The 13,260-nt window shown below is 36.5% G+C and overlaps 1 protein-coding gene across 1 annotated transcript in view; it reads right to left on the bottom strand.

The window, feature by feature from the left end:
* Window positions 1–13,260, bottom strand: part of LOC150093491 (uncharacterized) — a 168,262-nt gene that overhangs the window by 50,490 nt on the left and 104,512 nt on the right. The window lies entirely within an intron of this gene.

The following is a 13,260-nucleotide window of genomic DNA, read 5'->3' on the forward strand; positions in this document are numbered from 1 at the left end:
ACATTTGCTGATAATATTTTGATCTTCAATTATATTGATATTCAGAAAGTTAACAATATCGTTTTCGGGGACTACGGAAGCTATCGAAAAAATCACCGTGTTTGTCTTTAATATAGATAGCTTGCCAATGTTGTCCTGGCAACCAGGTCGGATCTGTGTTCACGACGAACGTCGACTGTTGTTTTCTGATCGGATGTTGTGGCAATTCATCACGAGCACAAACTCCTAAACCCACTTTTCTCGTGTGGGTTCTAACTCTAGTATGCTTACTAATTGTTCAGGGTTCATAGGCCAGTAACACAGAACGATCTCCTTTGTTATGGATAACGTACACTCAAATTCTACATAAAGAACCACTGTGATGTTTTCAGGAAGAGGTTGAGAAAATTTAACTTCGAGTCGCACACTTCCTCTTCTTAACAGGCTGACATGGAGAGCAACGGCATTTTGATCTCGCGATAAGTCAAATCCATAGAGAACGTTTCCCTTTACGTATTCTTCATAAGAAATGTCATTACCATAGTCTCTGTTCCATTTGCCTAGTGACGTGAACAGTGACATATAACATTTGCTGTAATGCCTTTCTTTGAAGTTCGGAGTCAAAGGTTGTGAGGGATATTGAATACCGTTAGCTGTCACTACAAGAAAATTCAGATTGAAATGATGAAAATTAAATGGATTTCTGTTGAAAATGCCAGTAAATCCATCACTAGCGACCAGTCCAATAATTAATCTAGATGGTATTTCACCTAGATACAGATTGTCTCGTGTGGCATCTGACATACCCTTGGGAATCGAAAAATAAGACACTTGCACACGATTGATGGGATATACCATGTTTGACTTGTCTAACACAGACAGGTGAGCCAGTTGAATCTTTTAATTTATTTTGACTTTGTGGACAAAAAGTGTAGCCTCTTCAATTTGCACTTTAGCCTTAGAATCAGCATTTGCAGTCAGTAAACAAAATTCGGGAGAACTGCGAACCATACGAACACGAACAGTACCGTTATTGATCAAGTACCGGTCTTGATGCATGATGTCAGCGTGTATTCGCCCAAGCATCTCGACACTTTTCGATTGGTTAATTCGAGCTTGTCGTCTACGCATCCCACATTCACTTTTCGTAAACATATCACTAACATTAGCCACATCATCTTTAACAAATAGTTCATTTGTCAGCTGACTGTTTTTAGCATCTCTGTCATAATTTATTAGGTTTTCAATATAAGCCCTATAATGATACGTGTCTGATGCCACATTCACTAGTTTTTCTTAGAGAAAAACGTCAATTTGACTGAACAGGGAATGGAAAAAATTATTCACAACACCAACAGAAGAATCTTCGATAGGTTTATTATCATTGACAGTGATGCGCACACAAACACGTAGGTATGATTTCCCAAATCCAGGTATTCTTCGGATGTACCTGGTATGCAAAACTCCACAGGACCTCCACTGTCAGTACTGGATATTGACTGGTAAGTGACATAAGACCTTCTTTCCACACACATGTTGACACGAGGTTGGTTAAAAAATCTAACTCTGACATCATATCCTCAGCAAAAGATGTCATCTCGCTTGCGCTTTTTAGTATTCGTTTTTTTCTTCTTGCTTCCTTGACCTCTCTGAAGTAATCGACTCTGAGCCTTTTCAGCAATGATTTTCCCAGCTTTTGATGCTCTGTTTATAAAGGCTCGACGTACAGATACCCCTTGCTATATTCATCTCCTATCATATGTTGACCGGCTCTTAAGGCTTGACGACCGACAAATTGAGCTGCAGGTTTTAAAAGTGGACTTAGAAAGGAGAAGGCACTTCTGAAAATGCTACCTAATCCGTACCCACGTTGTATTGGGGGGCCCGTAAACATTTGAGCCCCACCTGCTTGCAATGTGTAATATCTGAGATAATCAGTCATCCTTCACTTGACGGAACTGTAATTTAGTTATTGTCTTACCGCCACGAAAGTGGAACAACTCCGCGCTGTCAGAACGAATTTCAATGCTAATTGACTGAAATGTTTGTTTTCGTAACGGATAATAATCAGGTTGAGCAAAAACGAAGGAACAGTTGGTAGTGCACTGAACAACTCGTAACAGTGGTGCACATGTATCACCAACTATCTGTTCTTGGATTAAATCAGAATAAACAAAATATGCGGCTACACTCCTCTTTATATCAATTGGATATTTCCCTGTGATTGTACTTTTCAGTTTAACACCAATCTGATTAAAACCCAGTAGAAGGCCCAAACCCAGGTCTCCTTGGGAAACAACAGGTTGTAATCTTTTGGGACTGTCAGAAAAATAGTGTTGTTTGGGTTCTTTTTTCCAGTAATCACAGAACTCACATCAAACATTGCTTGAAGAAGTTCAGAGGGTGAATTGTCACTGCCATGGGGAATCTTGTACACTTTGTAAAACCCTTCTTTAGACTTTTCGAAAACTTTATTTCCTGTGATGTTGTTGTTGTCAATATTGTTGACTCCTCCTCCAATTGTACGTATCATATGAAACTCATCGTAACCGGAATCTATTTCTGCATATTTCCTATTTCTGCATATTATTAAATTCTCCCAGAAGATGAATTTCTGCAAGAGCAACTTCCCATTTACCTTTAAGTCTGATCTCGTGTGGTAATTCCACTTGAAATTTCGTTTGCGTGTTTGTAGGAAACATTTTTCATACTGGCATTACTGGGAAGGGTTAAGTAAAACATCTTCGCTACGAACCAAAGAATTATACGATGAGGGATAACCGAGCCACTTAACAAAATACTGAAGCTTTCCTTTCTGTTTGCGGTGCTTAAGTACTTGTTCGATTAGATACACGTCTTCCGGTAGTTCGTTGGGTATATCAGTCTTTTGCAGTTGAGGTTAATAGAAAGTTCCCTCCACTATCTCTCCGTCCCAACTGCGAACTCTATATACTACAGGCGTTCTATTAATAACCTGAGCAATAGTGAACAATTCTCGTGTCCAGTTACCCCAATACCCTTTTCTAAATTTGTGGGTATCATCACATAAAACCACACTATCACCTACTTGAAATTTTGGTTTGGTAGTCTCCTCTTGGGTTCCGTAAAAATATTTCCAAACACGATCCTCGTTGTGACGGTTAACTTGCGAAGGAGCCATACCGATAGTGCAGTGTGGTGTGAGGTTATAAGTATGTACAAGGGTCGGCAAAACTTTCGTATAACTTTTACTTTTAGTATACGTCATATTTGTAGATCTTTGTTTTCAATGTTTTGATAAATCTTTCTGCAATGGGTGTTTTCATTTCACTCCTGGTCGTGTAGAAATGAATATTATGGTTTTTAACATTGCACGAACTTTCTTGTTGCAAAGCTCTTTTCCTTGATCAGCGTTTATGTAACGTGGCACATCCTCTTTAAAAATAGACTCGAAAGCATTAACAACATCGACTGCTGATTTCTTCTTCACTGTTCGAACCAACGCAAATCGGGAAAAACGATCGATGCATACAAGAAGGAAACACACACCCCCATTCTCTTTTGCATGGAATGACATATCTGCCAAATCACATTGAAAAGTGTGTAAAAGTGTGGGGACTTTGATTTGATTGCGTTTAAACTTTCTTCTAATGGGTTTGTCTCACATAAGTAGGTTGTGTTGCTAACCAACTTTTCACGGTTTCATGTGGCAAATTTGTGTTTCTGTAAAGCTTTGATACTTCCAAAACTAACTACTGTATTAGGATTATAGTAATCTGTTAACTTTTCCATTACTATCAATGATTTTTTTTCTTTGCAGGTGAAAATCAAGAACCATCGCAAAAGTGGCAGATACTTGCTTTTATAGCAGTATTGGTAATATTAGCGACCGCAGAAATAGCTATAATCATTAGGAAAGTAGTATCAAAATCAGGCAATCAAACTTGCCTCATCAAAGAAATGTTACGCCAAGAAAAACACCATTTGCATTGGTGATATATGTAAATATCCTATTTCTGCATATTGCATTGTAAATAATATCTGTGAAATAAATATGTAAACTTAAAAGAACAAACAGTGTCTTTGATGTGTTATGTATGTTTAAGTAAGAAATCTTTTGAAATAACCGTGAATACACACATGATTTGTTTATTTATTTATTTATTAAACTTTAAGATCTTAATTTTAGACAAATGAAAATATTAGGATGAATTATGAATAAAAAAAAAAACTTGATTAGAATCTTGATTAGAATATGAATATAGAAGAAAATACAGATGAGCTATGGAAAAAGAAAAAAGAAAAAAAAAAGTGTGTGTGTTTGAGTGACACTAGTATATAATTAATTATTCAGAAAAGCTCGAAACACTGCCGCCATCACGACTTACTCTAAGAATTCTCACCCTTTAATAGGAAGGAAATACCCCATAATGTATTGGAAATTAGTACACCCATCTATAGACAACCAAACAAAACATGACGACAATGACGGATGTGTGTCACCCTGGGAAAATTCCAAGATATCTTATCTCAAAAACATCGCCCACAATTCCACAGCCAAACCAAAATACCATGTGATATTACAGAGAGAGTGAGACATATGTTCCACAGAAATTTCCAAACACATAACGTCAGGATTCTTATCTCTAAATATCACCCACAATGCATTAAACGAACCAAAAACACCACGTGATGTTTCTGACAGAAGGGGGGGGAGGACAGCGAAATACCAAACATTCCAAAATCAATAACAACACACATCCACGTCACGATTGCTTATCTTATCTTGATCTTGATCTGGTCAGAAGTTTCCCACCAATCACGACACGATTCCTTATCAACTAATATATCTCCCTTTTCCATTCAAAACAACAACGTCACTTATTTACAACTAACAAATGACGTCACTTATTTACAACTAACAAATGATGTCAATTATCTACATCTCATAACAACAAACATTCACGTCACGATTCCTTATCTTATCTTGATCTTGATCTGGTCAGAAGTGTCCACCAATCACAACACGAATCTTTATCTCAATCATCACCCATAATTCCATACGCGAACCAAAACACAAGAACTCATGTCACTGACACATATGCCCCCGGGGAAATTCCTAACATTCCAATCTCTATAACAACAAACATTCACATCACGATTCTTTATCTTATCTTGATCTTGATCTGGTCAGAAGGGTCCCACCAATCACAACGCTAAGCCTTCTCTCTACCATCATCCACAATTCCATACTCGGACCAAAAAAATCACCCACAATTCCAATACGCGAACCAAAACACATGAATTGAAGCCATTGACATATATGCCCACAGGGAAATTCCTAACAGTCCAAACCCATGAATCCACGCCCACAACCACGTCAACCAATCACGTCACGATTCCTTATCTTATCTTGATCTGGTCAGAAGTGACCCTACTACTACTTGCGTGATACGGGCAGACGCGAGTTTAACGAAGATGAAATTTGAATTTTAAGTCCCGCGTTGAAAAATATATGCAAAGATAAAGGGATACCACAAATTGTAGACCGCGTTATATCGAAACCGCGTTGTATAAGTACCGTGTTATACGAGGGTTACCTGTATATTGTTTTCTATTATTGAGATACGATCTGAACCACACATTAGTAATTCCTCTAATGCCGTATTCAGACATTTTCATTAACAATAGATTATGATGAACACAGTCGAACGCCTTAGCGCTTTTTCAGTATTGTATCCAGATCTAAACTCATATTGATTAGTTGCGTATATTGATTGTTTACTGCGCGTAGATACATGGAATTCTTAATCCACGGAAGGTGATTCACGTACTTTATCCTTTCTGCAGAGTTGAAATCACAGCTACCATAGTTTGTAAAGTGGTTGTTCATTTTAAGTACATCGGTGACATCATTGTCCTCTGGGAATTCGCGTGTTTCTGCCTTGCGTTACCTATTACCATATTAACCAGCCTCCATTCTTTACTTTTATCATTCATACAAGAAAGAAATTTCGATAATAGACAATGTTCTTTTGCTTGCTTTATTTTTCCTTTAGCTGTTTAGCGAAATTTTCGTAGTTGTGTTCAAATTAAATTGTAAGGATTTTTCCTATGCTTATGTTAAAGCTTGTCTTTTGTCCTTTCCATATTTTTTAGTTCATCTGTTATGCAGTGTGCGTGAACATCCTTTTTTGTTGCAACTCTTTTGTGATATTGCGATTTGCTATCTGCATATTTGTTCATTTTGATAAATTCCTCATATAGCTGATTTGTGACCAATATGTCGCTTTGAGGTAGTTGATGATGTAGTTCTCAGATTTATTATAATTGGTGCCAATTTCGAATTTTTTATGACTACCTGAGTAGATCATGTCAACGCTATTAGCTAAGGATAGATTCAACAGTATCGAATGGTGATCTGTTATTTTGCTAAAGTAGATTGCAGAAGATACCTCATAGGCCATTCTGTTTCTTATGAATATATGATCAATACAACTTGCCTAGTTGTTCGCTTCTCTCGTATATCCATCGATGTAAGCAAGAAACCCATGAGTAGATACTATAGTTTTATATTCTTCACTTTCATCATTATTCTTATAAAGGCCCAAATTTATATCCCCCATTACCATGACATTGTCGTGGTTTAAGGTTTTTAGGACATTGTTTAGCTCTGATAGAAAGATATCAACTGGGCCATCGTGTCACGGTATATATCAAATATAAGTACATTCATTGCTGTGTCGTAAATCATTACAATTTTAGCGCTTTGCATTTTTGATTCCAGTCTATGAAATTTATAAATATTTTTCCTAGCGTATACCACCTGAACCATTATAGTCGCGACAATCATAATACGTGTCGTAATTTGCGAGAGAATAACGACCAACCTCAACTTGTTTGATCCATATTTCACTTAAGACTAGTACATCTATATATGATTGGATTTCTGTGAAAAGTAAGATTAAATTATCAACATTTGACCTTATCGACTTAATTTTGATACGATATATGTTGAAATTCTTGGATGAGTTTGTAGCAGTCAAAAAAAAAAAAAATACGGAGGTTAGATTATATAGTTTTTTTACAGCTGCATCAGAATCTAAGCTATTCACGTGGAATCTTAAATCCACTTAGGTCATCACTATTCCAGTTCTTCATAGGGAACATTTAGATTTACTTCCTTCTTTGACTGTGTTCGTTGAGCGATACGTGATTTTATCCGTATCGCTTTAGTGTTGTTCTTTCTCATGAATTGTTTACCATCTCTTACCCATACATACTTGAGTGCACCACTTGCTTTCTTTTGTTTTGCATCATAAAGAAGTTGCTTATTGTGATTGGTCAGGTTTTCGTTTACATAGACTGGCACCGGTTTTAACTGTTCATCAAATTGTTGAGCTGTAATTTCGAGGTTCCTTCCTCCGTCAACCATTTATTTTTAATATTCTTGCTTTCTAGTTGGATAACAACTAGCTTCATATCTGTTTTTCTGCTATTGGTTACTGTCTGGGCGTGGACGATGTCTTCCCTTTTTAATGCAAGTAGATTCACCAGTTTTTCAGTTATAATACGCAAGTTTTCATTCCGAGCTTTTGGAAGACTGTTCAGTTATTATTCAACCTCGAGCTCTTTTGAATTTCATTAACTTCCAATTTCAGTTGGTTCCTTTGAGCTTTCAGTATTTTATTTTCGTTTGTTAGTTCTGTGTTTTTATTGCACAGATCCTTAATTAATTTTTCATGACATTCGTCTTTTTTATTTATATCTTGAATACATACAAAACTGTACTGCAGCAAAGCCTTCAATTCATTTATTTCGGCTTTAAATAGTATTTCCAATTCCCTTCTTATCTCAGAGTTATCGTCTTTAATTTCTACTTTGATGACATTTAGGTCTTCTAAGATCTGAGCCCTGTAGTTTTTTCTTAGGAAAACCCTCACGTCAGCTTCTCCATCGTGTTTGTTTTTTGCTTTAGTTAAACCTAAACCGTCGCCAGATTAGATCAGACCATGAGTAAAACAATTAAATATCGCCCCTGACGATTATAAGAAAAATTATAAGGAAATCTCCAATTGCTATTTTGTTTTTATTACAAGAGAAACATTAATGTTTCTCTTGTAATAAAAACATTAATGCAAAACAATTACATAATAATATTAATTAAATATTTGATCTACGGGCAACCCGCACAATAAAACTGCTTATAAGCTCTTCAATTTTATATTAGAAGCTCTGTCCGCCTCTATCGATATAGTTGCTAGACCAACCAATCTTTCTTGGGCCATTGCTGTTCGCAAATAATTTTAATTAGTTTAAGCTTGGAAAAACCTCTTTCCCCACTTGCTACGCTAACAGGAATTGTTAACGTATCGACAACTCCTATTGCAATATCGCTGAACTAGCCCCATTATTAAGTCACGCCATGAGACAGGCTGCCCGTATGCTACACCCTGTCGAGGGTACTGGTGATCGGAGATATATCATTGCTGATTACAAACTCCTTGACTTCCCTTCCTGATTGAAGAGTGAAACTGGAGAAGCAGAACCAATATCAGTTGTGGACTTGGAAGTCCTCAAGTAGGATGACCTCACTGCAGAAAGTTCATCTTTAGCTAGAGGAGAGATAGTTGAAGAGGGTGGAGTGGTTGGAGAGTGATACGAGAGCAAATGAAAAGGGCAGGTTGATTTGGTAGAGAAATTTTGAACCAAGGCAGATCAATTATTTGATGTTCAAGGATTTGTAGCCTCCTTCCTCCCCATATTGGTTCTGGTGAATGTAAAAATGCCGCCACTGTGGCGAAAAAACCTGTGTAATCAGTAGTTTGCCATTTGGAGATCTCATAGGAATAGTGATTCTAATTTCCATCACCGTAGGTGATCATGCACATCTTGATATTTGGCGAAGCTGATGTATAAACTTTTTTTGGTAACAATTAGTGTTGGATTGTTTGCGTATATTAGATTAAAGTTTCGTAATTAACTACTATTGAAATTGAATAAAACACAACAATTAATAAAAAATAGATAGAAAATTTAGTTACAGAGATATTTACTAAATTTAGGATTTTTATTTCTGTGACTAATACATATAGTTAATAAAGAAGTGCGGACAAGAATGATTACCAACCTGGTTAAAAATACAAAAGAAATTATGAGGTAAATTAGCTGCACAGGGCAAAGAGAATCACAAATATTTTTCTCTTTCTTGTGGGTAAGAGGAAAAGTTATTATGGAAAGATATCTTTAAGCAATGCTACTGGAACGAGAGTAACCCAAAGCAAAGAAATAATTCCATTCGGGAGTGAATAATTTGCGAAGGTTTTTCGTCAATTGCACTAACTCAGTTCCCGATGTTACACACATTCATGTGAGCTTTGGGAGACGACGTGCTGGAAATATAGGAAATGGAGGCGCATGCAATATTGCAAAATCTCAACTGGAATTCTGCCATTTGAAGTTTTGCACCTGATGGCTTTTCACCGCATGCTTCAGTTGACTAGGCTGTGCAGTTAACGTGATAGATCTGATAGAGTTTCAAGAGAGTGAATGCTATTACTTAAAGCCAAATCAACACCAGAGACTGAAAATTACAGATCTTTTAGTGAAGAGGTGATTAAAGTTTAAAAAAGTTAGTTAAAGCCCGAACTCAACAATTGTTATATCAGAATATGATATGTCATAGTGGGCATTATGTCTGTGTACATTGGATGGATTTGGTATAAGGTAAAATGAATGGAAGATGGTTGGCAAGGACAAATCGAAAGTGATTTATCTCTGCCAAAGAGCAGAGAGACATGTGGTGGTGTGTCGAAAAAGCTGTACCTTTAATATTTCAGGGAGCAACCCATCCCTGTTTAATTTCTCCATTAACGATACTGAAAGCAATTTAACGAGTGATATTTAGTTGTTTGTTGATAATCCTAATTCGAGGATGACATGAGTATGTAAAAGAAACATAGATCGTTCAAGATCACTTGATTATGACGAATTGTATTAACATTACGATGGCTGCATCGTAATGAGGATTTGTGCACTTTCGGTTCAAAATGGATCAACATTTATATAATATTAATGAAATTTCATTTCTGAATATTGATCAGACTACAGTTATGTGGTAGGTGGCTGAGAGGACAAAGAATTTCAAAGACGCCTATTACGAAAATTAGCAAAATAGCAGAGAAGATTATTTAGATACTTACAAAGATGGTGACCAGTAAGGATTAAATAGTTCATTCTTCTTCTTTAGAAAAGTTTGAAATGCCGGCATCTGGTGAAATGTTTGAACGTTGTCCCACATATCAAAATGAGATGAAAAAAATCGCTAGACTTCGAAGTTGTCAGTAAAGTTTGAGGATTTATCAAATCACCACTCTCAGAAAAGAGCGAAAACTTAGTAGAGGAAGTTCTCACTTCACGAATTTTTTGGATGGGAATTTTTATTCTAAATTGAGCGTGGCGAAGGACGTAATGACCTTAAGAACGTAATGACCTAATGATCAGATCAGGTCTATTCCTCAAAGAACGCCTAAATGTCACTTCAGAATAGAGATTAATCCGATACACATACGCACCTCAGGTCCTAACTGGGGAATGCATGCTGTATGTAAGAAAGAAAGTCGGTAGTGTAAGGTTCCCCTGTCACGCGATGTCCTGAGCGAGCTCCCAACTCATCCATTGCTTCTGCCAACTCTATACAACACATAAAGAAAAACTTGCATTTTTTGCTAAATGTTATTAAAAGTCTCAGTATTTAATACGATCTATTTAGTGCATATCCACATTTAATCAACGCTAATATTAAAACCTGTTTTTATTTTATTTGTTCTACTCACTTCAGCGGCCCTCGAAGAAGGCGTCGTCATGTGATGCATCGCCTGCTTACCGTGTTATGTAGCGCTTGCACAGAAAACATAATTTCATCGCATAAAGGTACCTTTCTTTAAGTCCTCTTGACACACAACAGTATTTGCTTACACCATCGCACTCTCACTACATTTTGCTTGGAATTTGAATGGCTTTCTCTTAGGCACACCACACGTAACCGAAAACCCAATTTCTGAAGTCGTCTTAACATCGTAGATTTAGACATATTCGCACCTCGTTCTTTCCATCTGCTGTGAAAATACATTACACACCAGAAGCGGTTTTTCCTCGACATTCTTCAATCTCCTCTAATCTCTTGATGAACTTATTACCTTTCGATCGCTACAACAGCAGTCGAAAGGTAATAACTAACGGTTTGAAAACTCCGGTGATTAGAATACTGTTTCGATAAGCTACTCACGCTTGTTGGACAACATTTCAATTCCTTAGCTTAAAACTGTGAAGTTTGACCTTTGCGTAGAGACCGTAAAACTTCTTCGCTTCCAATATGTCACTCGTTCCAGCCATGTTTAGCGAATGATTAACTGAAATCCACACAGAAACGATTCGTCAAACACGAGTCAGTCCTGCAACAACTGAAATATTATGCTATTCCTACACTCTCCTTAAAACCGATCGAAGAAATTTGGAATATTGTGATGCTTTGAATCACAATAAAAATTATTGTAATTTTTTGAATGTTTTCAAATAAGTTTCTTATAATCAAAATTACAGTTTTATGTGATTAAATGGTAATATAATCTAAAAAGTAAGTAGATTCAGACGATGCTAATTCATCTCATCTTCCTTTTTTATTATTTATTTTTATTTTTTTAAAATATGCTAATTCATATTATGTAATAATTATTCTTTGCAATAAATTAGAATAGCAAATAATTCAACACATTTTCTTTGATTATTCTAATTTTTTTTTATTAGAAGGAGTGGAATCTACCGGTGGCTTTTAAGTAGTGACTGTTATGTTTATAATAATTACTACTTAACGTAGTTGAGAGAATGCAGTCCAGTATGTGACATGCTGATATGGTAATTCAGTAAGCACTGAAGTATTGTTTTAACATTGCTGTGCAGTGCAACTGGAGTTTTAACTGTAGTAGATTGTGTTTCGTCTTTGCGGCCAGTATGACAGTCTTTTTATCTTCCGGAGTCCTAAGTGGACCGTTGGGTCACTCATGGCTGTAAGATGATATTCTTTCTTAGCCTCCTCCAGTCATCTCCGTCTGTTGTTCTCAATGTCAGTTGAGAAACGGAGGAATTTACCCATTTTTTGATGTTATCAGTCCATTTTAATCGAGGTCGGACCCTAATCCTTAATTCTGGAACGATTCCACAAGTGCTGGCTTCGGAATGCCATTAGCCCTCTCCACATGTCCGAACCATTTTATGTCTTCTTCTGGCGACTGTCAGAATATTTTCCCTTTTTCTTCCGTCTGCTGAATCAATCAGTTTTCGGACCTTTTCATTGGTTTCGTGAGCTGTATAGGGAATTCTCAAACGACTTCTGTAAGTTTTCATTTCAAAAGACAGGAGTCTCCTCTCATCTTCCCTCGTCAAGTCCAGGCCTCACAACCATACAAGAGGATAAAATTCGCCAAAATGTCAGTTAGACTTAGTCTGGTTGTGATTGCTATTCTGTTATCTCTCACAATGGTTTTAACTTCTGTAGGGCCCAGTTGCCTTAGCAATTTAGTATTTAATATCGGTTTCGAGCGACCATCTTGACTCAGTGTGCTTGTGTAGTCCATATTTTTTTAATGTTCCAAAAACGCGGTTGGTTATCTCTTGTAATTCTTCTTCACTTACTGTCAGGAGATCGATATCGTCTGCAAAACGTAAATTGTTTATTCTTAGTCTGCCAACTACTATTCGAGTGTCATATTCATGAAGAGCTTCATCTATGATATATTCCATTAAACAATTAAAAAGAAGAGAGGAAAAGATGCATCCCTGGCTTATCCCCCATTCTGCCTGGAACAGATCACTGCTGTAATTTTTAATTTCAATTCTCAAATTAGATGAGGAATAAAGAGGTTTATTAATCTCAATGATTTTATTGTCTATACCATATAAAGTTCTAAAATTTTCCATAATGCCTCGTGTCATATTGAGTCAAAAGCTTTCTGAAGGTCTAAAAAGCTGTGACAGATTACTTTGTTATGCTCTATGTATATTTCACCTACTATGTGTAAAGTAAAAATATAGTCGATTGTATTCTGCACATTCAGAAACCTTCTTGTTCTGATAGTCTGCTTTCCATTTTCTCTTCCATTCTTCGCAATATTTTTAAAAGGATTTTGCTTGCATGGCTAATAAGTGTTATTGTTCTATAGTTGCTACATTTGTTGCTGTTTCCCTTTTTAGGAATAGTTCCATACATCCTGAAATAAATTTAGCAAGATGTCTATGATGATGTCA

This window comes from Typopeltis vanoorti, chromosome 24 (assembly GCF_054136105.1).
Source record: "Typopeltis vanoorti isolate ZY-2024b chromosome 24, IOZ_Tvanoo_1.0, whole genome shotgun sequence".
NCBI classification, from domain to species: domain Eukaryota; kingdom Metazoa; phylum Arthropoda; class Arachnida; order Uropygi; family Thelyphonidae; genus Typopeltis; species Typopeltis vanoorti.